The sequence below is a fragment of the Mesoplodon mirus genome, assembly GCF_964341445.2.
Source record: "Mesoplodon mirus genome assembly, chromosome: 19".
Lineage (NCBI taxonomy): Eukaryota > Metazoa > Chordata > Mammalia > Artiodactyla > Ziphiidae > Mesoplodon > Mesoplodon mirus.
In genome coordinates, this window is record NC_138995.1 from 13,720,273 (window position 1) to 13,745,486 (window position 25,214).

Sequence of the window (25,214 nt, forward strand, 5' to 3'; positions counted from 1 at the left end):
TCTCCTTCTCCTTGCCATGAAGCCTACTTTGATCACTTTGGCCAACTTTGATCCATCCCTGCTTCAAACACTTATTACATTTATCGTCCATAAAGACTAGCCTTGAACCATTCTGTATATGTTCTCTCAGCCTGCCTCCAAGACCGCCAACTAGCCTGTGATTTCCATAAGGGAGAAAACTGAATCCCTGAGAGTCTAAGATGGTTCTGGGCATACTGCCTGCTTACTAGCCATTAATAGCGAGGCACTGTATATGGAAACATTCTGTAACTCTCAGACAAGGCACCAAATGCACAATAGGGCTCTTAGTGTTACCATATTCCACTGATTCACACGTTTCCCCCACTCCCCATGTTTTAACATCTCTGAAATCAGGATCAATGGCAAATCACAATTTAACTGATAGATTTTTCCTCCTCTTTCTCAGTGTCACGTAAAATATTGGTGCATTTTATAATCCATTGTGCATTAGACTTGATGAAATAAGGCGTTACTGGTTGATGAGAGAATCTGTTGATAGCTGTTTCTGGATTGGACATGGGAAAAAGCATTTGGGAGAAATGAGGAAATTCTGGGAAAGATGAAGGGACACGGGGTGAGGAGAGAATGCTGGGAAAAGTGGAGGATGCTTGGGGAGATGAGGGATGCTGGGAGTAGTGGGGAATTCTAGAAAAGGACGGGAGGGTACCCTATTGGGCCCAGAAGCTTCCTGAATCATTCTGAATTGATTCAGCTATTCCTTCCTTCCATATTCCTGTCCTCTGTGCATATGCTACTTCAGAGGCTGATTCACAGAGGTAACCTCTGGGTCCTGACTCTGAAGTTGCAGGGTGCTCAGGTTACCCCTCCAACTCCAGAATCTTTTGGGCTCCATCCCATATGCTGGGCCTTCCTTGGCCTCACAGTCAGGCTCTTCCAACTGCATAAAGCTGCTGGGTGGGGGAATGTGGTCTCCTTTTGCCTTCCGACTGCCCTCTAATGTAGAGTTATCAGCAAGGGCCTTGGGGTCAGACATATTTAGATTTAATGCTTGCTGTCCCATTTGCTAGCTGTGTGATTTTTGGCAACTTGTAGACCTTTCTGAGCTTTGCTTTCCTCATCTTTAAAATGAGGGTGAGGGAATTCCCTGGTGGTCCAGTGGTTAGGACTCCGTGCTTTCACTGCCGAGGGGGCAGGTCAGGGAACTAAGATCCTGCAAGCCACATGGCACGGCCAAAAGAATTAAAATTAAAATTAAAATTAAATAAATAAAATATGAGGGCTAGAATTTCTAATTCTGGTATTGATGTGTGTGTGTGGTGGTGGGGGATTAAATGACATAAAGTGATTAACATTAGCTATTATTATGATGATGATGATGATCGCCATTGTTCCTTTAGTCCTTTTATTCAAGCTCAGGTAGCCCCAGCTTCTCATGGACACTACCTACATTGTCAACCCAGGTTTTATGGGCCCCAAACATCCCTGAAGCAGAGGCAACACCACCTCCGTGGCCATCCCCAGCCGTGACTGGGAGCTCTCACTCTTTTTCCGTCATTCTACTAGTTTTCACTGAGCACCTCCTGTGTGTCCACTGAGGGCTGTGCTGGGTGAACACCAGAGCTCTAGTTTCATTGGAAAAATAAGGCAAAATTCCATGGAAGGTTATGGCTAAAAACCAGTACAAAGAAAAAGAAATGTAAGTGAGGTTCCTTTTCAACAGAATGGAAGATTTGATAGTTTTTCAGGGAAACTCTACAAAAACATCCAGAAACTTAGGATATAAAACAATCAGCAAAATTTTTTATGCATAGCTGAGCTGCATGGGAATAAGGATAGCCCTGGACAAGACAGTAAAGGAAGTTGGGAGGGAGTGAGGCTGCTTTACCTTCCCTGAGTGCCCTTCACTGGTCCGGATATCCAGGGAAGTAGATTTGAATAGCCATAGGGACTAGAGCCAAAGTTTTGAGCCCACATGAAGCAGGGAGGTAGAAATGAGACCCCCACATACAGCTGGGACCCTTAAGGGTTTAAGATTCTTTTAAGTGAAGTTAGGCCAGAAAAAATTCAACCTCTGGAAGAGGCAGAGAAGGAAGATTTTCTAACCTGGCCTGGGTCTGGTTTGAGAAGGGGAAGACCTCCTCTGAGAAATGTATAATCACACATCTGCCCTCTTTTGGATTTGGGATCAAATTTACACTGCTCATGTGATCCTAGAGTCTCTAGGCCAGGAAGTGATCATAAAAGCTACTCCTGGCTGGAAAATTCATAGAGAAAGAAAGTAGAATGGTTGCCAGGACCTGAGGGGAGGGGTATATAGGGAGTTGTTTAATGAATATAGAGTTTCCGTTTTGCAACATGAAGAGTCCTGGTGATTGACTGTACAACAAGATGAAAATATTTAGCACTCCTGAACTGCATACTTAAAAATGGCTGAGATAGTATATTTTATGTTATGTATATTTTACCACAATTTAAAAAACACACACAAAAAAAACAAAAACAAAAAACCCCCAAAACTACTCCTACCTGGTACTCCTTGAAACATCTGGAAGAAGCAAAAGCAAAACCTTCAACCCAGCCTGCTCAGGCTGCCCACAGGATGCCTGTCAAACTTGAACAGTCCAAATTAGAAATGCATGAGGAAGCCAGCCACCATGAGGGAGTCAGCTGCAAGATCAAGAAAGAAAGCAAGAGAATCAAACTTATGGTTACCAAAGGGGAAATGTGGGGGGAAGTGATAAATTAGAAGATTGGGATTAACATATACACACTACTATATATAAAATAGATAACTAATACGGACCTACTGTGTAGCACAGGGAACTCTACTCAATATTCTGTAATGACCTATATGGGAAAAGAATCTGAAAAAGAATGGATATATATATGTATAACTGATTCACTTTTCTGTACATCTGAAACTAACACAACATTGTAAGTCCACTACACTCCAATAAAAATTAAAAAACAGCAAAAACAAAAAAACAAAATCAAGGTGTTGGCAGGGTTGGCATCTTCTAAGGGCTGGATCTGTTCCAGGCCTTTCTCCTTGGCTTGTAGTTCTTCTTCTTTTTCCCATTTCTCTTTCATAAAGTCTTTCCTCTGCATCTGCCTCTGTGTCCAATTTCTCCTTTTCAGAAGGATATTAGTCATACTGGGTTAGGGCTCACCCTTACCACCTCATTTTAACTTACCTCTGTAAAGGCCCTGAAACCATGGTTAAATCCATTTCACCTGCCTTCACTAATCAAGGTTATTTTAAGATTTGCAGGTCCTCCAAGGGGCATGTAGCCTTAACAATAAGATGTTTGCCCGAGTTGTTTTCTAGGAACTTGGAGTCAGCTGCGTCTAGATCAAGCTGAGTCGGTTAAGGACTGGCTAGGACCACCCACCCTCCAGCTGGGCATGTGCAATGTCCCCTCAGTGACCTCTTGAACATGCAGAGCTTAGGCCTGCGCAGAACCGTGCACCTTTCTCCAATCAGCTTTCCCCACGCTCTCCTGTGCCTCAGACTGCCCTGCTTTGTTATTTGTTATCCCATCAATACCCTAAGCCCCTTGCCTTCGTGGACTTGAGGTTTGTTCTCCTGAATCCTCGCTGGGCTGCCTTGCAAATAAACCCTCTCTTTGCTGCAAAGAAAAAAAAAAAAGGTAAATGTCCCTGGATGTTTACTGTCAAACAAACACCACACCACCACCACCAGAACTGGAAACAAAGTAAAAGTCCTTCAGTCAGGGAATATTATGCAGCCATTAAAAGGTTTGGAGGGGCAATTCCCTGGTGATCCAGTGGTTAGGGCTCCGTGTTTTCACTGCCAGGGGCCCAGGTCAGGGAACTAAGATGCTGAAAGACACGTGGCACAGCCAAAAAGAAAAAAAAGCAAAAAAAAAAAAAAGATTTGGAGGGATTTTCCTGAAGAATTTTACTATTGAGTGAGAAAAGTAAGAAATAGAGACAGGTACTATTATGATCCCCTTTTTGCAAAGAAACTTCAAATAAAGCCAAACGACCCCAAACCCCACACTTGTATTCAGTGTATTTCTGTATAGGTACATGAGCATGAAGAAGGTGGTGAAGGCTTCCCATCAGGGCTGCAGGTGAAGGAAGAGAAGAAGGAAAAAAAGATTTTGGTGCAAATGAAAATATCTACAATACTCAACCTTCAGCCTCTCTGCTCTGATCCTGTTTATGGAGTAGGAAAACTGATTGTGTGTTTGTATCCACAGGATAAAAAAATTAGAATACTGACTTGCAAATATGCCCACTGTGAAGTGGGGGAGAAAGCAAGTTATATGGATCTGGCGATTCCATTTTATTCATACAAACAAGCATACCTCCTCCCTATGTATATGGGCTCATGTGTTGGTGTGAGCAAGGAGAAAGGTATGGAAGGACAGGTGTTGGCAACTGACGTAAAGCCAGACACGTGAGGTAAAGTTGGGGCACATAATGTGCACCTGACGTTTTATCTCCTACAGTTTTGGACGGTAGCAGTCTGAAATCAAGGGCCATGCTCCCTCTGAAGGCTGGATTCCTCCTTGTCTCTTCCTAGGTTCACTCCTGTGTCTGGGTTTGAGGCCCACTGTGGGAAAGGTGGGGGGAGGGTAGGGGGAGAATGGGGGGGTTGCTGATAGAACCCGAGGCTGCACACTGCTGTGCTCCCTGTTGAGAGATGGACCCGACTCCCAGTCTATGGGCCACTGACTCTGGTAACAGACATTTCTGGAAGTTCTTGAGGAACCCTCCTTACTCAGGCTGGGTCTCCTTGTGAGGGACCTTGAGTGGCTCCTCATCATGTGTTAGAAAGGTTTTGAAGGCCCGCCCCTTCCCAGCCTCCCGTCCTCTCTGTGCCTCCCTCTCTCTCACCCACCTGCTCTGTGACCAGGCCTCCCCACCAGTGTCAGCTGCTCCAGGCTAGGCTTGTAGCTTTTTGTCTTGTGTGCCAACCCCTGGCACACGGGAGAGGCTCGGGTCACAAATGCATGTAGAACAGACTTTAACTCTGACTCATTTAACAAGTTTTACGTTCTCATACAGGTGGCATGGGCAAGAGTAGGGGTTGTGGTGGAACCAGGGAGGGTCCTGGGTCAGACTGGTGTGTGTGATGAGAGTGGAGGCTGGCAACTCTCCCCTGGCCCCAGACCTCCCCGTTCCAAGTGGCTTGGGGACAGGGGACTGCGTCTGATTCCCCTTTAGCTGCGATATATGCATGTTAGGAAAGACAGACCAGGCCTCCACTGCGGGCCTCCCTGCATTAATTAGTTAACACGGTGATTGAATTCGCCTCATGATAGGCACTAAGCTAGGAATTCAGTGGGGCTTATGTTCCGGTGGGGATGGGGGCGGGGATGGATGCGAAACTACTGATGCCTGTTTAATTACAATTGCAGTAACTGTTATAAAACAGCTCTTGGAAGGTGTAACAGAGCAAGTTTGATGATGAGCCAGAACAGAGCCTGTGTGCCAGGGCCTGTGTCCCTGCCAGCAGCCTTGTTAGAGCAGGGCTTGAACCCAAACTCAACAAGTGTGAGGCCAAACATTTGCGGGAAGTTGGGCCTTGTGTGACCAAGACGCTCCCCACAGCGGGGACCTCAGCAAACATCCCCATTTCCCCTCCACCGCTCCTCCCTCTCAACTCAGCTTGAAGAGGAGTTTCTCAAGCTCCATTTTTCAGGTGGGTAAAGTGAGACCTAGAGAAACAACCAATTTGCTCTACTAGGTCCCAAATCAGGAAGGAGAAGCCAAAGCCAGGCTTCTCAGCACTGTTTTCAGCCTGCCCAAGTCCTCACAGTCCATCCTCTGTGAGCCAAAAAATGAGAAACAAAGCTGCTCTGTTCACCGAGATTTCTATTTTCTCCATTGTTCTCCACTAGGGACATTCCTGAATTGGTAAAGAAGGGACTGGCGCAGCCCGAGTCCTGGCAGTTGATTGGCTATGCTGTCCCTAAACCAGAATTGAAAAGTCAGGAGACAGAGAGAATTAGGAGAAGTCTGAGACTCTGAGGACCTCCCAGCCAGAGCTGAGACAGTGAATAGATGCTCAGGACACTGTGATCAGGTCAAAGGAAGAGGGTGGGGAGGAGGCATGGGGGGGGAGTACAGAGGGACAGCCCCCTTGGAGAGGGGGCAGCTGGAGCAAGCAGGGGACTGGCCACCTTATGTGGGTCAGGGGCAGCATGTGAGAGGGTCTGGGAGGGTCTGGGTGTGGGGGAGGGGAGGTGGGGAAGAGGGAGAATTAGGCTGGCAGGGGAAGGGGGAAGAGCATTCTGCTCAGGGAACAGCAGGAGCAAAGGGATTGAGGCTGGTCAGTCAGGTCAGTCATCGTGTGGCGGAAAGGGTGGGCTGCAGAGGTGAGAGCCTGACCCCCTGCTGATCCTGGCTCCATGGAGCGAATGTTCATGAGAGTCTTGTACTGTGAGAGGGGAAGGTTGTCGGTCCTATGGGAGGAGGGCTGTTCCAGACACCCCTTAGGCTGAGAAAAGCAGAGAACTCTCCTCTTCCCCTCAAATGCACATGTCCACTTACATGCAATATTTTTTTAGTTACTTTTACTTTTTTTTTTTACTGTGGTAAAATATACATAACATACCATTTTAAACATTTTTAAGTGTACAATTCAGTGACGTTAAGCACATTTACAATGTTGTGTAACCATTATCCCTATTTCCAGAACTATTTTTAAAAGAATATTTATTTATTTTTGGCTACGTTGGGTCTTCGTTGCTGCACGCGGGCTTTCTCTAGTTGCGGGGAGCCGGGGCTACTCTTCGTTGCGGTGCGCCGGCTTCCATTGTGGTGGCTTCTCCTGTTGCGGAGCACGGGCTCTAGGTGCGCAGGCTTCCGGGCTTCCGTAGTCGTGACGTGCGGGCTCTAGAGCGCAGACTCAGTAGTTGTGACGTGTGGGCTCTAGAGCGCAGTCTCAGTAGTTGTGGCGCACCGGCTTATTTGCTCCGCGGCATGTGGGATATTTCCGGACCAGGCCTCGAACCCGCGTCCATTGCATTGGCAGGCGGATTCTTAACCACGGTGCCACCAGGGAAGCCCGAGAAATTCAGTAGATTTTTTTTTTATGTTGATCTTGTGTCCTGCAACCTTGCTGAGCTCGTTTATTAGCTCATCTTGTTCCCAGTTTTAAGGGGAGGACATTCAGTCGTTCACCATGTAAGTTTCTCATAGATGCCCTTTTTCAGGTTGAGGAAATTCCCTTCTATTCATAATTTGCTGAGAGTTTCCTTGAGAGTGGCTGTTGGATTTTGTCAAAGGGACAAAATCTACTACATCTGCTGAGGTGATCACAAGTTTTTCTTTTTTAGTTTGCTAACATGGGGGATTCACAATGCTCGATTTTCAAATGTGAAACTAACCCTTCATTCTTGGTACTGCATGTGAGATTAGAATAGGACGTGGGCATCCAGGTTCCTCCAGAGCATCCCGGGCACTGTCCTCCAAGTAAACTGGGTTTAGTGCCCAGTCATCCGGGGAGAAGGCGGGAGGGGACAGAGGGCAAGGGCGGGGCCAGCACGTACTGCCGGACCCAGCTGCCTGCGTCTGCCGCCTCAGGTGAGCCGCCCCAGCTGAGCCAGAGGCCAACCTGGGACCCAGCGGTATCTCCCCACAGCCTGTGTGCTCTTGGGGTGAGGCGGTCCCTGATCTCAGGCTCTCTTGCAGGGTCTCAACGCTCAGCCCTTGCATCTCCTGGAGCCTCGTTCTCTGCATCTGCGAAACGGAGCTGGTGGTGGCTGGGCAGCCAGAGCACACACACTGACCCAGGAGGCCGCAAGCTGCGGCCAGTCTGCGCGCCCCACGAAGGGTTCCTGAGTGCAGCAGAGACCGCCCACCAGGCCACACGAGTGCCGGCAGTTCCCTTCTGTGTGCAATGAAGGTAATGATCCTTCCTTCCAGGACTGCTCTCTTCAGTGAACCCATGGTGCCAAACCACTTAAATAAACTAGATAAAAGTGGCCGATGGACTATGTTCGAAGCCGATGCCCCCCACTCACTAGCCGTGTCTTTCCGCCAGTGGCTGAATCTCTCAGCCTTAGTCTCCTCACTTGTAAAATGGAGATAATGATACCAAGAGGTGTGGGTACTGATGATAATTCGGTGTCACCAGGCAGATGAGCGAGCGCCTGGCACAGTGCCTGGCATGTGGGAAATGCTGGGTAACATGTGGGGCATCTCAGGTGCCCAGAGCTGGTGCGGCTGTGGTGGAGACTCTTCTGGAGCTGGAGGAGCCACAGAAGCAGCCAGGGGCAGGAATGTACCCTGCCCTGGTTTAAGTGTGCAGTGATGTGCGTTTGCGGTGCCACTGTGCCACGGGCCGGTGCTCTCAGCAACCCTGCCAGGCTGGCATGATCCTTGCGTCCCACCCAGGTACCAGCGGGGAAGGGGAGGCTCAGAGCTAGAGCTAGAATTGGAATCCAGACGCCCTTGGTCGTTTTGAGGGGTTTGTGCCTTTCTAAAAGGTGAAGGATCTCCCCAGGGTTGATGCTAACTCTGGTCCTACGTTGAAGGGTAGTTGAGAGAGGGAGCTGGGAGAGGAGAAGGGAATCATGTAGCCAAAGAAACTCTTGGTGGATTCTGTCCTTCCCCATCCTGGCCTTGGGCGGGGCTTTTCCTCCAGCTTCCTGGGCTGAGGGTTTAGCTGACCTAGTTCTCCTTCTCTGTTGGCATTTCAGCATCTGGCCCAAATGTCCTACTCATTCACTCAGATATTGTTCATCAGATGTTACTGTCTTCTGTGTGCATAGGCTCTGGGGACACAGTGATGAGGTCAGAACAAGGCTCTGGAGGCCATTCTTACAAGATAACATACAAGTGAACACAGCCAAGATAAATGCAGAAGTGCCACAGGGAGTGTGACAGGGAATGACCTGGGCAGGTCAGAGAAGCCTCTCTATGCAGGTGATGTTTGAGTTGACAAGAAAGAGGCAGCTGGGCAGAAATCTGGGGTGGGACGTTCTAGGCAGAGAAAACAGACATCGTCCTTAAGGAGGAGTCGGTTTGATGTGTAGCTGGAGGTCAGTGTCTGCTTGGACAGTGGGTGGAGTTGGGGGAGGGGTCACCTTGCAGTGTGTGGGGGAAGTCAGGGGGAACAGTGAGGACTTATTCTAAGTGCAGATTCCAGGATTCTTCTGAAAATGAAAAAAATGCTTGTATTCTTTTCTCACCTTCCGTCTTTTGTGATTTGGGGGGCCTCTTATTTGGAAACATATTTGAGGGACTCTCAGAACTGGAAGGAAGTATTGATGCCCACCAGGTCCCCTTTAGCCACTGTTGTACCTACTTCCTGGCTGTCACGAACAGCAGGCCCCATGTCATTCTCTAAGCCACCTTGCCAGAGTTACTTGGTGGGGTCACACACCCCAGGGCGGGGGAGGCCACTGACTAGTCACGGGTATGAAAACCCAGCCTCCTTGCCCTAGGGTGGGAGGACTCTGCTGTTATTTATTTAGTTATTTATTTTTAATAAATTTATTTATTTTTGGTTGCGTTGGGTCTTCGTTGCTGTGCGCAGGCCTTCTCTAGTTGTGGTGAGCGGGGGCTACTCTTCGTTGCAGTGCGCAGGCTTCTCATTGTGGTGGCTGCTCTTGTTGCGGAACATGGGCTCTAGGCGTGCGGGCTTCAATAGTTGTGGCACGCGGACTTTCAGTAGTTGTGGCTCGCGGGTCTAGAGCGCAGGCTCACTGGTTGTGGCGCACAGGCTTAGTTGCTCCGCGGCATGTGAGATCTTCTGCGACCAGGGCTCGAACCTGTGTCCCATGCATTGGCAGGCGGATTCTTAACCACTGTGCCACCAGGGAAGTCCTCTGGTGTTATTTAAAAATGCTTTAGCACCCCAAGACCTGCCCTTCCCTATCCTCTCCCCTCACTCCTTCACCTGAAAGTTTTCTCCGGCGAGCTCTCCCTCAATAACTCATATAAAAGCGAACCCCGTCTCAGGCTCTGCTTCTGGGGAAGCCAAGCTTAGACAGGCCATTAGAGACCATGTGTTTTTTGGATTAGAAACTGAGGTTCTAGGTTTAGAAACTTCCAGCTCTGAAAGTCCCTAAAACTGTGTGATTTACTCAATCATGTAACAGGTTAGTGGCAGGGCCAGGCCCAGGAACTACCCAACAGCCAGAAGGCATCAGGGGTATGGGGTGAGGTCTGCTGGTGAACGTGGTGCAGAGCCCATGCCGCAGCTGTGGTTTACCGGCAGCTGTGCTCCCAGATGAAGCTTCATCTCAGGTGAGACCCCCTGTGCATGAATTGCTCCAGAGACTTTATGTCCAGAATTCCACCCCCTTCCTCCTGTATTAGAGTAGTTCACACTAAAGTGTGAAAGATTGGCAGCTCAGAGACAATGCATCCTGAAAAGAAGATGCTTGTTAACCCCAATGAATCTGTAATTCAATGGAGTTTTTGTCAGGGTGGTAAAATGAGTTGGGAGAATGCATACAGTGCAATTCTGTAGGGTTTTGAGGGCATGAGGGAGCCATATATCAGGAAATTCCTCAGCTTTCCCAAGGATCAGCTTCCCCACCCCCATTTCTGCTTCTCCTCACCCTCTTCTCCCTGCAGTCAGATACGTTGAGAAGTGCCGGTGTCTTCCTCAGGTTTCAACAGCAGTGCCTGTCAGAGGTGCGAGTCACTGGAGGGGACAGTGACTCAGCTAAAGAAATAATTTGGCCAAAAGTGCATTTTTGTAAAGAACAGACTGGTGATTTGAGCTAAGCTCCCGGTAAGTGACTGATTTCTCAGAAGCACAGAGGACTGTGTATGATTTAGTAAATTTCCATACCATTTTCTAAAGGGCTGGTATCACTTGCTGGCTCAGACAGGTTTGTGATATTAGTCTGGGCACGGCAGGGAAGGCACTCCTGAGGAATGGCAGCCTCCCTGGATGGGGTTTCACCTGGACGGTGTTTCACCTTACCGTCCAAGTGGCCTTGGGCAAGTCATTTACTTTTTGCCTGGCACAGCTTCCTCATCTAAACAAATGGAGCTGGATATTCCAGAACCTTGGTCCTCAAAGTATAGTCTGCAGACCAGGAGCATCTACAACACCTGGGAGCTTGTTAGAAATTCAGAGTCCTGAGTTCCACCCCAGACCTTATGAATCTGTATTTTAACAAGATTCCCAAGCCATTTGTATACATATCACAGTTTGAGGAGCCCTGCTCTGGACAAGACCACTCAAATGTAGTCCTTAAACCAGCTGCATCATTATCACCCAAGCTTGTTAGAAATGTAAGTTCCTGAGCTCCAGACCTACTGAATCACATCTCTGAGGGTCGGCCCTAAAAGCCTGTGTTTTAACAGCCTCTCCAGGTGATTCTTAAGCACGCTGACCTTTGAGAAGCACCCTCAGTCAAGTAACATTTATTCTAGCAGAGGTTTGGCTGTAGAGCAGCTGTTGTATACAGAACTTGTTCGGTGCTGCTTTGCGGTTCTGGAAACGCTCACATTGCACTCCACAGCAATTCTGGGATGTTCTTTTGTCTTTATCTTGCTTTGCCAAAGAGAAAACTGAAGTTTAAGGGAGGTTAAGTGAGTTGCCCAAGATCTTTCTATCTCACAATGTCTTGCATAGCATTATTGATGTAAGATGTTTCTGGCAAAGTCAGCTGTTACAGGGTAATAAAAGTCCTCATAAATATTTAAGATTACCTGTTGATAAATGACAGAGGCTCTTGGAACATGAGCTGGGATAGATTTTGTGGGTCTTGATCAAGGCTTAGGAGCTCATGAACTGCAGCTCTTCTTTTACAGTTTCTTGTTTTGATTAGATAATATGTTCACATGGTTTAAACATCATATAATAAAGGACTGTAGTCAAAGTTTTTCTTTCACTCTTGTTCCATAACCACCCAGTACCTTCCTCCTCAGGTTAACTGTTTTTGTTTTTTTTAATTAATTAATTTATTTTGGCTGCTCCGGGTCTTAGTTGTGGCACATGGGCTGTTTATTGCACTGTGAGGGATCTTTTTTTTTTTTTTGCGGTACGTGGGCTTCTCACTCTTGTGGCCTCTCCCGTTGCAGAGCACAGGCTCCAGACGCGCAGGCTCAGCAGCCATGGCTCACGGGCCCAGCCAGTCCGTGGCATGTGGGATCTTCCCGGACCGGGACACGAACCCGTGTCCCCTGCATCGGCAGGCGGACTCTCAACCACTGCGCCACCAGGGAAGCCCTATGGGGGATCTTTTGTTGTAGCATGCGGACTTCTTAGTTGCAGCACACATGCAGGATCTAGGTTCCCGACCAGGGATCGAACACAGGCCCCCTGCATAGGGAACGCAGAGTCTTACCCACTGGATGACCAGGGAAGTTCCCCACCAGGTAACTGTTTTTAGTTTATTGGATTTAACCTAATTAAAGCTGATCCTTGGCAAAGCTGTGGAATCTCCTGATATATGGCTACCCTCATTACCCCCAAAATCTCTGAACTTGCAGTATATGCATTTTTCCAATTCACTTTATCATCCTGACAAAAAGTCCATCAAATTACACATTTTCTTGGGTTACAAGCATCTTCTTTTAAGGATGCACCATCTCTAAGAGGTTCTGAGCTGCCACTCTCTCACACTTTAGTGTGAATTATTCTAATACAGCGTCTCTTTATACAAATATAAGCATATACAAATATATATATATATGTGTTCTATATAACATATATTAACTATATATAATAGCATATATCACATATATTTAATGCTTTGTCACCTCTGCCGACACAAGTTACAAACTAGAATACACGGTGCTGTTCTGTGCCTTGCTTGTTTCACTGAATATATTACACAATTCTATTGTGTGATAGCCGTTGTTGTTTCCATTCTGTTATCACAGACATTGCTTGTATAGGTGGCATTTTGCCAGTGCTTATTATATGTGCAGGATAAATTCCCAGAAATGAGATTGCTAGGTATCTGTATTTGTAATTTCAAGAGATATTGCCAATTTGCCCTCCTTAAGTTAGTACCAATTTGCACCTCCACCAGCTTTGGATGAGAAGTTTTTGTTTTCTCACCTCTTTGTCAGCTCGTTAAATTGTCACATCATTGGATTTTTACCAATCTGGTAGGTGAAAAACAGTGACTCAATTGAGTCTTCATTTAAATTTGTAATGAAAGTTTTAAACTTAGAATATGTGTTTACAGAGGATTTCTATTTCTTTTTCTATGACTCTCTTACTATTAGTATTCTGCTTATTTTAAAAATTGGATTGTAGGGACTTCCCTGGCAGTCCAGGGAAGACTTCACCTTCCAATGCAGGGGGTGTGGGTTCTATCCCTGGTCGGGGAGGTAAGATCCCACATGCCTGGAGGCCAAAGAACCAAAACATAAAACAGAGGCAATATTGTAACAAATTCAATAAAGACTTTGGAAATAGTCCACATCAAAAAAAAATCTTTAAAAAATTGTATAGTTGCCTTTTTCTTTATTTCTAGGAACTGATTATCTATTAGGGAAGGTTGGCCTTTCGCCTTTGATAAAAGTCGTGTCTAATTTAGTGTTTCTCTTTTATTTTGTTGATGGTTGGTTGGTTTTGTTTGCATGTGTTTTTATTTTTTGCCGTCAAATTTATCATTCATTTCTTTTACGGCTTCTGAATGTTGAATCATAGGTACAAAGGTCTGCCCCACTTCAAGATAACATGTTATTTATTTCCTTCTATGATTTTACATCCAAATTTTGATCCATTTGGAATTTATCCTGAGGCATGCTGTAAGGTATAGATCCAACTTTTTTTTTTTCAGATGGCTATCTTTTCTCTGCTGAATTGAAAAGCTACTTTTATCATAAGCTGTTTATCATAAGCTTTTTTTCTCATACATATGTGGGTCTGTTTCAGAACTTGCTACTCTTTTCCACTGGTTTCTCTGTTTATTCATGTTCATTTATGTTCACAGTTTTGCTTGCTACGGTTTACAATATTTAAAAATATCTTTTGGTATATTGAAGGGCTGCCCCTTATTTTTAGATCTCTTTCAGGCTACTCTTGCTTATTTGTTTTTCTATTTGAACTTTGAAATCTGGTATATAATTACACACACATTTGTTGGTGTTTTTACTGGAATTGCTTTAATAAAAACTGAAGTGTAACACACATACAGGAAAGGGAACAATTTGTAAGTATACGGCTTGATAAATTATCATATAGTAAAGTGAACTATTACCCAGATCTGGAACTGGAGCAGTACCACCATGGAGAAGCCGCCCTCCGGTCCCCAAGCAGTTATTACTACATCGCCCTCTTCCAAAAGGTAATTATCATCCTCATTTCTTATGTCATAGATTAGTTTTGATGTTTTTTTAAAACTTTATATAAATGGATTCTTTTGTATTTGGCTTCTTTTGCTCAACATTATATTTGTGAGGTTTTTTAAGTCTGTCCTCCTGCTGATGGACAATTAAGTTGTTCCCAGTTTTTGGCTATCATGAATAATGCTGCCATGAACATTGTAACACATGGCTTTTGATGCCCCTATATATACATTTCTGCTGGATATTTACTTACGAGAGAACTTATACATGGGATATGCATATGTTTGACTTCAGAAAATACTGCCAAACTGTGTTCCAAATAGATATGTAACCATTTACCCTCCTTCCAGTGTTATCTGAGAATTCCAGTTATTCCTAGTTCCTGCAACAATTGGTTTTGTTGGTCATTTGGATTTTACTTACTCTGGTGTGTGTGTAGTGGTAATTAATTGTGGTTTTAATTTTCACTTCTGTAATGACTAATGAGGTTAAGCACTTTAAAATATGTATTTGTTGGCTATTTAAATATTCTCTTTTCGTGAAATGTACTGGGATTGCTTCAAACTTATACATTAACTTCAGAGAATGGACATATTGATGATGTTGGATGTTCCTATCCAGGAACATGGTATATCTTTCCATTTGTTTAAATCTTCTGTGTCCTTTAGTATTGTTTTTTGTTGTTGTTTTTTTGTGGTATGTGGGCCTCTCACTGTTGTGGCCTCTCCTGTTGCGGAGCACAGGCTCCCTTTAGTATTGTTTGCAGTGTTTTGGTATGGATCTTGCACATTTTTTGATAGGTTTATCCCTAGATATTGTATGTTTTTTATGGAGTCTTTTCTAACTGGCTGTTGTTTGTAGTAGTTTCTTAATTAATTCTTTTAGCTGTTCTAGGCTTATAATCATTTCATCTATAAATAGAAATATGTTTCCAATTCCAATTCCTCCTATGCAATTCTTTACTTTTTGTGTTTTTAACTGAGATATAATTGACATATAACATTGTATTAGTTTTGGGTGTACAAAATAATGATTCCATATATGTATATGTGTGAAATGATTACCACAATAAGTTTGGTTAACATTCGTCACCACAAGTAGTTATGATTTTTTCTTATAATGAGAACTTGTAAGATTTGCTCCTTTAGTAACTTTCAAATATACAATACAGTATTGTTAACTATAGTCACCGTGCTGTACATTATATTCCCTCATCCAGTTATTTTATCTCTCATTTCTTTAGCTTATCTAATTGCACTGGCTAGTACCTCCTGTACAGTGATAGTGTGCACATGTGTGTTATATCTGACTTTAGTGGGAATGCGTCTGGTGTTTGGTGTTTTCTAGTTAAGCAAAATGCTGGCTTTTGACTGAGACTTATATATTTTATCTTATTAAGGAATTATCCATTGATTCCTACTTTGGGATTTTTTTATCAGGAAAGTGTGTTTTTTGTCAAATTTTGTCAAATGCTTATTCAACATTTATGGATTTCCTGGGATCTGTCATTATGTTATACTATATTTAGAAGTTTCTGGCAGTTCCCTGGTGGACTAGTGGTTAAGATTCTGGGCTTTCATGGTCGTGGCCTGGGTTCAGCCCCTGGTCAGGGAACTAAGATCCTGTGAGCCGTGCAGTACAGCCAAGAAAAAAAAAAAAAGAAGTTTCTTAATATTGAACCATCCCTGTACTCCTGGAGTAAATTCCCCTTGGTCTTTTCTTTCTTTCTTTTTTGGCCACGCCATGTGGCTTGCAGGATATTACTTCCCTGACTAGGGATTGAACCCAGGCCACCGAAGTGAAAGTACCAAGTCCTAACCACTGGACTGCTAGGGAATTCCCTCCCTTTGGTTTTTTAATGTGCTGTGCCACCCTACTGGAGACGGTTCTTTGACTGAGCCAACAGCTACTGTGGACTCCTCTGGAGAGGATCTAGGGACATGTACAGAGTCAGTACATATGGGCTGAAGTGTCCTTTCCTAAAGTAAGGAACCATCGGTTTGATTCTTTTTTTGTTTGTTTTTTTCTTTTTTCTTTTTCTTTTTTTTCTTCTGATTGGTTTTGGTTTTGGTTTTGGTTTGATTCTTTTTTAGCAAACCCAGCTCCAAACTCCTTCCTGCTGTAATGGACAACAGAAACTGGGGTTTTGGGAATCCCCTGGTGGTCCAGTGGTTAGGACTCTGTGCTTTCACTGCCATGGGTCTGGGTTCAATCCCTGGCCAGGAAACTAGGTCCCACAGGCCATGTGGTGCAGCCAAAAGAAAAACAAAAAAACCCCGACAACTGGGGTTTTCCATCCAGTTGGGAAAAAATGCATGTTTATGATCTTAGCCTTTTTTTCAATTTAGCTGTGTTGTCGTTTGGTTAACTTTCATCTCAAAACAAAATAAAACATTCCAAAACCCAAAAAACAAAATTAAACAACCTTAATCCTGTTACACTCAGTTTTTGTTTATATAATGCTTTGGAGGATGTCCCAGTAGACTTTGGGACTCACTGCTCTATTGTTTCTCAAGAAGGGAAAAAAGTTGAAGGAGTCTGGATATGTAACAAACCTTTGGGTTCTCAGTCACTGGGGAATCCAGTGCCCAATCCAAAGAAGAGGCATCCACTTGGCAGTGCAGCCAGTGGTTAAGACTTCCAGGCCAATTTGTCTGGGCTCAAATCCCTCCTCTGTGTACTGCTGTGTGACCTCAGACAAGTTATATCACCTCTCTGGTCCTCAGTGCCCTCATTGAAAATTAAAGATAATAATGGTCCTACCTCTAGCCTTGTTGTGAGGATTCGGTGAGTTCATGCCTGGCAAGTTCCTTGGGCCATAAATGTGGGGGATCCGGAATGGGGATTAGAGTATCCAGTGTGGATTGGGCCAGGTGGTCTTTGCATTCAGTGACCTTCCTGACCTCTGCTGATGCCAATCCTCATGCAGATATCTGCCAGTGTGGTTAGACAGGTGACTGGCAAGTTCTCAGGGTCAGGGGCTTCTAAGATGAAGCAAAATAATGAAATAAAAATTCCCCTTTTGTAAGTGTCTGGGCTGCAGAAAGCAAAGGAATGGAAGATTCCTTAAGGTTGATATTTCAGATAATAAATTTGTGAGTTACTGAAGAGCTGGGTTAAGGCTCTTGGCCCCTAATCAGGCTTTTCTGCAGCCTTTAATTCTAAGGCTTGGACCTCCCTCAGAAGTGGGTTGATTCATTTTTGAATGGGGCGTCTGCAAGGTGGCTTTCTTAGGTAGTGCTGCCTGTAGTCCCCATAGTATTTGTGTCTGAGGGGGTAAAAGAGGCATTTTGCTGTGGGCAGAGGGAACAGATATGGAGGGTGGTTGAGTGTGAAGGGAGCCATGGGGAGGGAGGGGATCCCTGGGCAGTGCCTGGTTCTCCCACTAAATGGATTCTGAACGGCATTGCCTGGCTCTCCTTCTGGTGTTCTGTCTAATTTGGTGAAGCAGAAGCCAAAGGAGGCCTCATCACCAACTTGCTGTTTCCAATGAGCTGTTTGCAATTTTTAAAATTGTAGTATAATTACTTAAAATAAAAGGCACAGACCTTAAACATTCTGTTTGATGGTTTGTTAGTTTCCTAGGGCTACTGTAACAAAGTACCACAAATTTGGTGGCTTAAAAGAACAGAAATGTGTTCTCTCACAGGCCTGGAGGCTAGAAATCCAAAATGAAGGTGTCAACAGGGCCCTGATTTCTTTGACCTTTCATTGCCGCTTCTGGTGGTTGCTCACAATTCCTTGGCTTGTGGACATGTCATTCTGATCTCTCTCTCGATCGTCACGTTGTATTCTCCCTGTGTGTCTCTATTTTCTCTTCTTATAAGGACGCCAGTCATTGGATTAGGGCCTCCCGTAATCTGGTATGACCTCACCCTAATTTAACGAATTAAATCTGCAAAGCCCCTATTTCCAAATAAGGTCACATTCTAAGATTCCAGTGGACATGAATTTTGGGGGGACACTATTCATCCCAGTACAGATGGCTTTTGACAATTGTGTATACCCAGGTGACCACCACCCCAGTCAACAACAAGGATATTTCCATCACTATGGATTTGCTCATGCCCCTTTCTAGTCAGTTCCTACCACTACCACCCACCCTAGACAATCACTGTTCTGATTTCTGTAACTGTAGATTAGGTTTTTGCCTGTCCTTGTATTCGAGTAAATGGAATTACGTAGCATGTGCTCTTTCATGTCTGGCCTCTTTTGCTCAAAATGTTTTTGAGATTCATCCATGTTGTTGCATGGATCACCAGTTTGTTCCTTTTTCTTGCTGAGTAGTCTTCTGCTGTGTGATTATACCACAGTTTGTATATCCATTCTTCTATTGATGAACATTTGGATTGTTTTCAGCTTTTGGAACTGCATATTATTCGTAGCATGAATATAGTAGCAATGCTCATTCTTGTTTGTTCTTTTTGTGGACATAGATCTTGATTTTTCTAGGTTAATACTAGGAGTAGGATTGCTGCTTCATAGAGCAGGTGTATATTTCACTTTATTAGAATTGCCAAACAGTCTTCCAAAATGATTGTATGCTCCCAAGAGCGATGTGTAAGAGTTCCAGTTGCTTTGTATCCTCATGGACTTGGTTACTTTCTTGGTGGTAGTTATTTTCTTTGATGCATAGAGAGGATAACTCTCTGCAGAGGTTTCCATCCACAGAGCTGTCGAGCTAAAGTCCCTTCAGCTACTGACTTCTGCTTCACTCATTTTTGTTTTCTTTTTTATCGTGTTGCTCCAAGGAATCTTTCAGGCAAAAAGGTCTGCTGTAGTCCCTTTGTCCACTGTCCCTTTTTTCTGAGAAGAGCAGAAGTATGGACCCTCCACACTCTGTTCTTCTACTCTTGAGTCTCCTTGCTTGTTGGAGGTCAGAAGTTGAAGGTCAGAGGTTGGAGATCAGAGGTTGGAGTCCTTCAGAAGGACATCAGCAACTTTCTTGAAGCAGGAGCTGTTCAGAGTGTTCAGGGGTCCCACGTGACTAGTTCCACACTGTGTTTGTTTCTTTCTTTCACAGTCAAATATTTTGCTCACAGATCTCTATTGATGGTACAAAAGCAACAGCAATAAAGGAAATCATTCAGAAATAAAAGAGAGAAGTTCACTGGTCTTGGAATGTATTTGGAGAGTGGGGGTGGATTAGTTGCCTTTAAAGTTAAAACTGTAAAATTACCACTTAATAAAAGCCTGTGCTTTGAAAAAATAAAAAAGAGAAAGCTTAAGTTTTCCAAAACCCATCTTTACTGCAATTTATAATAGTGAATACTAAAAATAGTAAATACTGCATACCATCCCATGTTCTAAGTTTTCCATATATAGAAACTCGGTAAATACTCCCATAACGCTTTGAGGTCAGAATTTTGTATCAAGGCCATTTTACAGATGAGGAACCTGAGGCAAGAAGAGAATGCTGACCTCTCCCAAGGCAAGGTGGAGCCAGAATTTGAACTCAAGGGTTCTAGCTTCAGCGTCTGTACATATCTTACCTGCACATTTTTTCCTTAGGGTCATTCACATTTTGGAAACCTAGTCACATTTATTTAAAAAGGAAACATTATATCACTACCATAAATGGGAGATCCATATCACTTGCCAAAAATAGATGATAACTATAAAAACAAATACTCTGATAACAGTATTATTCTAACTTATTCCTATTGTTTCTCCCCCCAACACCATTTTTTTTTAATGGTTTGTGCTTTTGGTGTCAAATATAAGAAAATTTTACCCAACTCAAAACCACAAATATTTTCTCCTAGAATTTTTATAGTTTTAGGTTTTGCAATTATGTCTATGATCCATTTCAAGTTATTTTTATGCATGGTGTGAGGTAAGGGTTATGCGTAATTATTTTTTTTAAGTAAGGATTTCCAGTAGTTTCTGCAGCATTGGTTGAAAAGACTCCCTTTCCATGTCTTCTCTGAGTCTGACGTTTCCCCGGGAATGGGAGGATTAATTCTCGCAGTCGCTACAAGGAGAAAAAGGTATAATCATTGTGCTACACTGGATATATACCCATTGGCACACGGTCAGGACTCAATAAACAGCAATTAGTTCTCAGATTATGGTAACTGCTTTCCTGTGGTTTGGCATTTAAGTTGTTTCCAGTTTTCTTTCTTCAAGTGTAAACAGCAATGCAATGGATATTCCAACCGTACTGCTTTTTTTCTTCTTTAAAATTATTTTAGAGTATTTACACATCTTAATCCATACAATTAATGTTAGAAGTGTTTGGATTCATGCACTCTGACAGAAGCCAGAAGTCAGAAGCCATGAATTGCATTTGAATTAGCTCTGCTTCTAACTAGAGGGAGCTTCTTGGGAGTGCTAAGAACTGCAATCATCACCTTCCCTGGCAACCCCCTGCCACCATCCCCAGTGGGTATTTTCTCATCTTCCCTTTAGCTGCACACACTCCCGTGATACTGTTTTCTACTCATTTATTTACCTCCTTCCCTCCCCCACTGGCCTGTATACCTCTTACTGGAATCACACCTTACCAGTTCCCAGCACAGTGGCTGCACATAGTAGGTGCTTAATAAATGTTGACTGTAAGAACAGCATGAACTAGTACTGCCGCTGGGTCTGTGGACTTCTCCGAGATGAGCTTTCTGATAACATTGTTCTTTTAGCACTGGTGCTTTCGTTCCAAGACATCTCATCATTTAAACAGCTTTTTTCTCTAAGTGTGGATTGTGTGCCATTAGTTAATGTTGGATGGTGTAACATGGTACTGGTACTTGGATCCTGCATTAAATAATATTGAATCCCAAAGTGAGGAAATTTCTTTTCAGTTCTTTTTCAGTCCTTCTTACTTCTCTAGGGAAGGGTTTCTCAGCCTCAGCACTGCTGACATTTGAGGGCCAAAAAATTCTTTGCTGTGGGGTGGCTGCCCTGTGCAGGGTAGAATGTTTACGGCATCCTGACCTCCACCCACTAGATGCCAGTAGCACCACCACCCCCAGTTTTGACAACCAAAGATATCTCTAGGCATTGCCAGATGTCACCTGGGGGACAAAATCCACCTCCCAGCTGAGATTGACTGCTCTAGGAGAAAGACTCAGTCTGGTGCTGATATATTTCAAACACCTCTCTAACCCTTGCTAGTCTCCCTTTTCCAAAAAGAGAGAGCAGATCCCTAGTTCAGCAGGCAATGCTTTCTCACTCGAATTTACATTATTTTGCTTTCCTTGATGTTACCTTCTCATTTTGGCAAGTTAGAATTGTTTTCCTCTCAATGTAAGTGTTATGAAGTTTTCTTTACAAATAAATTTCAGTAAAAAGGTGAGTGACTATAGAGAAATATACCTCAAACATGTAGATATGGCCCAAATAGCTCCGTGCTAGACACCTGGTCCTAAGGAAACGTTGAGTAATGCATCTTCCTGTTTCAGTGCTTCTGTCGTCTGCAGCACTGGGCAGGCTTTTATGTTTTTCTTTTTTTAAATTAATTAATTAATTAATTTTTTGGCTGTGTTGGGTCTTCATTGTTGCGTGCGGGCTTTCTCTAGTTGCGGTAAGCAGGGGCTACTCTTCGTTTTGGTGCGCGGGCTTCTCATTGCGGTGGTTTCTCTTGTTGTGAAGCACGGGTTCTAGGTACACAGGCTCTAGTTGTGGCTCACAGGCTTTAGAGCGCAGGCTCAGTAGTTGTGGCGCACAGGCTTAGTTGCTCCATGTGGGATCTTCCCTGAGGAAGGATCGAACCCATGTCCCCTGCGTTGGCAGGAGGATTCTTTTTTTTCTTAAACATCTTTATTGGAGTATAATTGCATTATAATGGTGTGGCAGGTGGATTCTTAACCACTGCGCCACCAGGGAAGTCCAGGTTTTTATGTTTTGCTTCACCTAAGTCAATACTCCAGCTTGGGAGATGCCCTAGGGATCTGGTGTAGGTGCCAAGCCTCCCAGACATGCTAACACTGATCACATACATGCAGCACCTGTCAGAAGTGTACTGCCTGCTACAGGCATTTGGTCTGTGGACCCAGGAGTAAGTCTCAGTTGATAAAATCATTCAGGTAGCTTTGGTTTACAAAGGTAAAGGCAGTGCATGTCTTGATGCCAGCCAATCTTTTTCTGAGAGGCAGGCATTTGAAAACAAATCACACAGGCCTGGAGACTTTCTGATTTCATAGAGAGGTCAGATGTGGGAGGAAAGTACACTATGTCATTCATATCAGATATCTTGGCAAAGCTGCTGACCTGCTACTGACTCTGCTTGCCTCATGCATGGGAAAAGTCTTGGTCAGATAGCCATGTGAGTGAGAATATCACACTTAGCAACCTTGATGAATTAATGGGTCTAGGCATTAAGCATTGGTAGCTATCAACATCAGAAAAGAGTGAAAACCAGACATTACCTCCTGTTGGGAGAACCCAGCACCACGTGTAGTCGTGACAAAGGATTTACGCTTGAGTCTGATCCAACCCCCAGTGTGCAAAAGCAGAGAACAGAGGAACGTGTTGAATTGCACAGTGAGTGCAGACTGGGAGCACTCTCTGGGACACGTGTCCTGGGTTCTTTAACAGATGAATTGTAAAAGAAAGGGATGGAGGAGAAATCCTGTAGATTGTAGATTAAAAGAGGCTTAAAAGATATGAAATTTTAAAAATGGGCAAGGCTGAAAACTAAACTATACTTGTCTAGGGAGGCACACTTGGTTGATAAAACCAGAAAGAAAGCCAACAAAGTGATTGCTGTGATAATTAGGATGCTGGTTACTTTTTTGGCGAGCTATAGTTGAGATGGGGCTCATGGAGGACCTTTTAGGCTGGCTGACTGGGTTCCATTCCTTGATTTCATGGTAGATATAAAGTTTGTTTATCTTATAATAATTCATTAAACTATACATTTGTTTTCTGTTACCTCTATGTTTTATTTTAAAATAGTTTTTAAAAAGCAAGGTGCAAAAGAATATGTGTAAAATGCCACCTTTTGTAGGCAAAAAGAGGAAATATGAAAAATATGCGTGTATTTTAAAATGTAAACAATGTAAAAATAAACCAAAAACTAATGAAAATATTTATCAGGGAGGGGGAAATAAGGGGAGGAGAAAGATAGACCTTTCTGAACATGGCTTTTATAGTTTTTACTTTGGAATGTTGTGTTTTATATAATTAAAACACAGAATTTAAAACAAATCTCTAAAAATAAGAAACAAATGGAAATACATGATCTTTTGGTTTTTTAAAATATTTATTTATTTTATTTATTTGGCTTTGTGAGATCTTCATTGCGGCATGCAGGCTTTTTAGTTGCAGCACGCAGGAGCTTTAGTTGTGGCACGTGGGATCTAGTTCCCTGACGAGGGATAGAACCTGGGCCCCCTGCATTGGGAGCGCAGAGTCTTAACCACTGGGCCACTAGGGAAGTCCTGGAAATACATGATCTTTTGACTGTACATTCCCATTGGGAATATAACCTAAGATGAAAGAACCACAAAGAAATCTTAAACTGCACAGACTTGTTTTATTGTTATCAGTGTTAACTATTGAAATATTTTGAAACTTCTATATATATGAAAGGATAAAGAAAATAATTCTTAAGTGTCATTAAGAAACAAGATTTTCAGCACAAAAGAGATGCAAATAACAATTTAAAGAAGTTTAAAAACCTTATAATTCTGGGACTTCCCTGGTGGTGCGGTGGTTAAGAATCCACCTGCCAATGCAGGGGACATGGGTTCAAGCCCTGGTCCAGGAAGGACCACATGCCGTGGAGCTACTGAGCCCGTGTGCCACAACTACTGAAGCCCGTGCACCTAGGGCCCATGCTCCGCAATAAGAGAAGCCACCACAGTGAGAAGACCCCGCACCGCAACGAAGGGTAGTTCCTGGTCACCGTGATTACAGAAAGCCCACACACAGCCACAAAGACACAATGCAGCCAAAAATAAATAAATAAATATTTTTTAAAAAGTAAAAGGAAGAGACCAGTGACAGACTTTAGCAACATGGAAGGATCCCCAACACATTTTCTAAGTGAAAGAAGACAGGACAGAAATAGCAACATATTATATGGTGCCATTTATATAATATTCTGGAAAAAATAAAACCCCAGTAACAGAAATTAAGTGATCGCCAGAGGTGTGGGGTGGGGAAGAGGATTGACCGCTAAAGGATACAGGGGACCTTTCTGGGGTGATAGTAATGTTCTATATCTTGAATAATGTGTTGGTGTATATAGTTGTGGAAACTCATCAAAGAGGCTGAACTTTAGTGTACATCGATTATACCTCAGTGAACCTGACTTTAAAGTAACTTCAATGGATTGAAATCTAAAAATTAAAAAAATAATGAATTCAAAGTGATACTGAAAAATCATCATTTATTACCTTTGGAAGATGTTAGGGAACAACTCATTCTGAAAGCTGGTAAATAAAGGGAAAGAATCAAGCTTTTATCCTGCTTTTTCTACCCAGACCAAATTTTAAGATAAGAAAATAGATGAGGAAGGAAAGTTCTACTTTATAAAAGAATCACAGTAATAAATATAGAAGAGAAAATAGAATAAGAAAGTCACCACCTAAGGAAGTTACTGGATCAAGGCTATAATCATGAGTATTTGATGAAAGGTAAAATGTTGATGGAGAACTTTGTAATGGATGGATCATGGAGCAAGAACATGACATTAGCTCATTAAAGTGGGACAAACAGAACTTCTGTGCCTCCTGATGTCATGCAGCACCTCCTATGGAAATTATACCTGAGCCCGATGAAGCTTCCTGATCTAAATATTATAAATACAGAGATAAATATGTTAAATGACATTCCAGGGGTGCAATTATCCAAATCCAGAATGTGGGACGTCTACAGGACAAGTGACCCAGTTTCTTCAACAAAAACAAAAAGGGAAAAATAAATTATTATAGATTAAAATGTCTTAAGAGTTCAAAACTTACCAGAAAGCTACAGAAGTCGACAGTGTGGTATTGGCATAAAGATATACATATAGGGACTTCCCTGGCGGTCCAGTGGTC

General features: G+C 43.5%; 1 protein-coding gene across 1 annotated transcript in view; it reads left to right on the forward strand.

Moving 5' to 3' along the window:
* Positions 1–25,214, forward strand: part of IL34 (interleukin 34) — a 61,178-nt gene that overhangs the window by 14,776 nt on the left and 21,188 nt on the right. Inside the window, exon 2 of the mRNA XM_082608262.1 lies at positions 7,651–7,864. The gene's annotated coding sequence lies outside the window, so the exon portion shown is untranslated. The remainder of the gene's footprint in view (positions 1–7,650; positions 7,865–25,214) is intronic.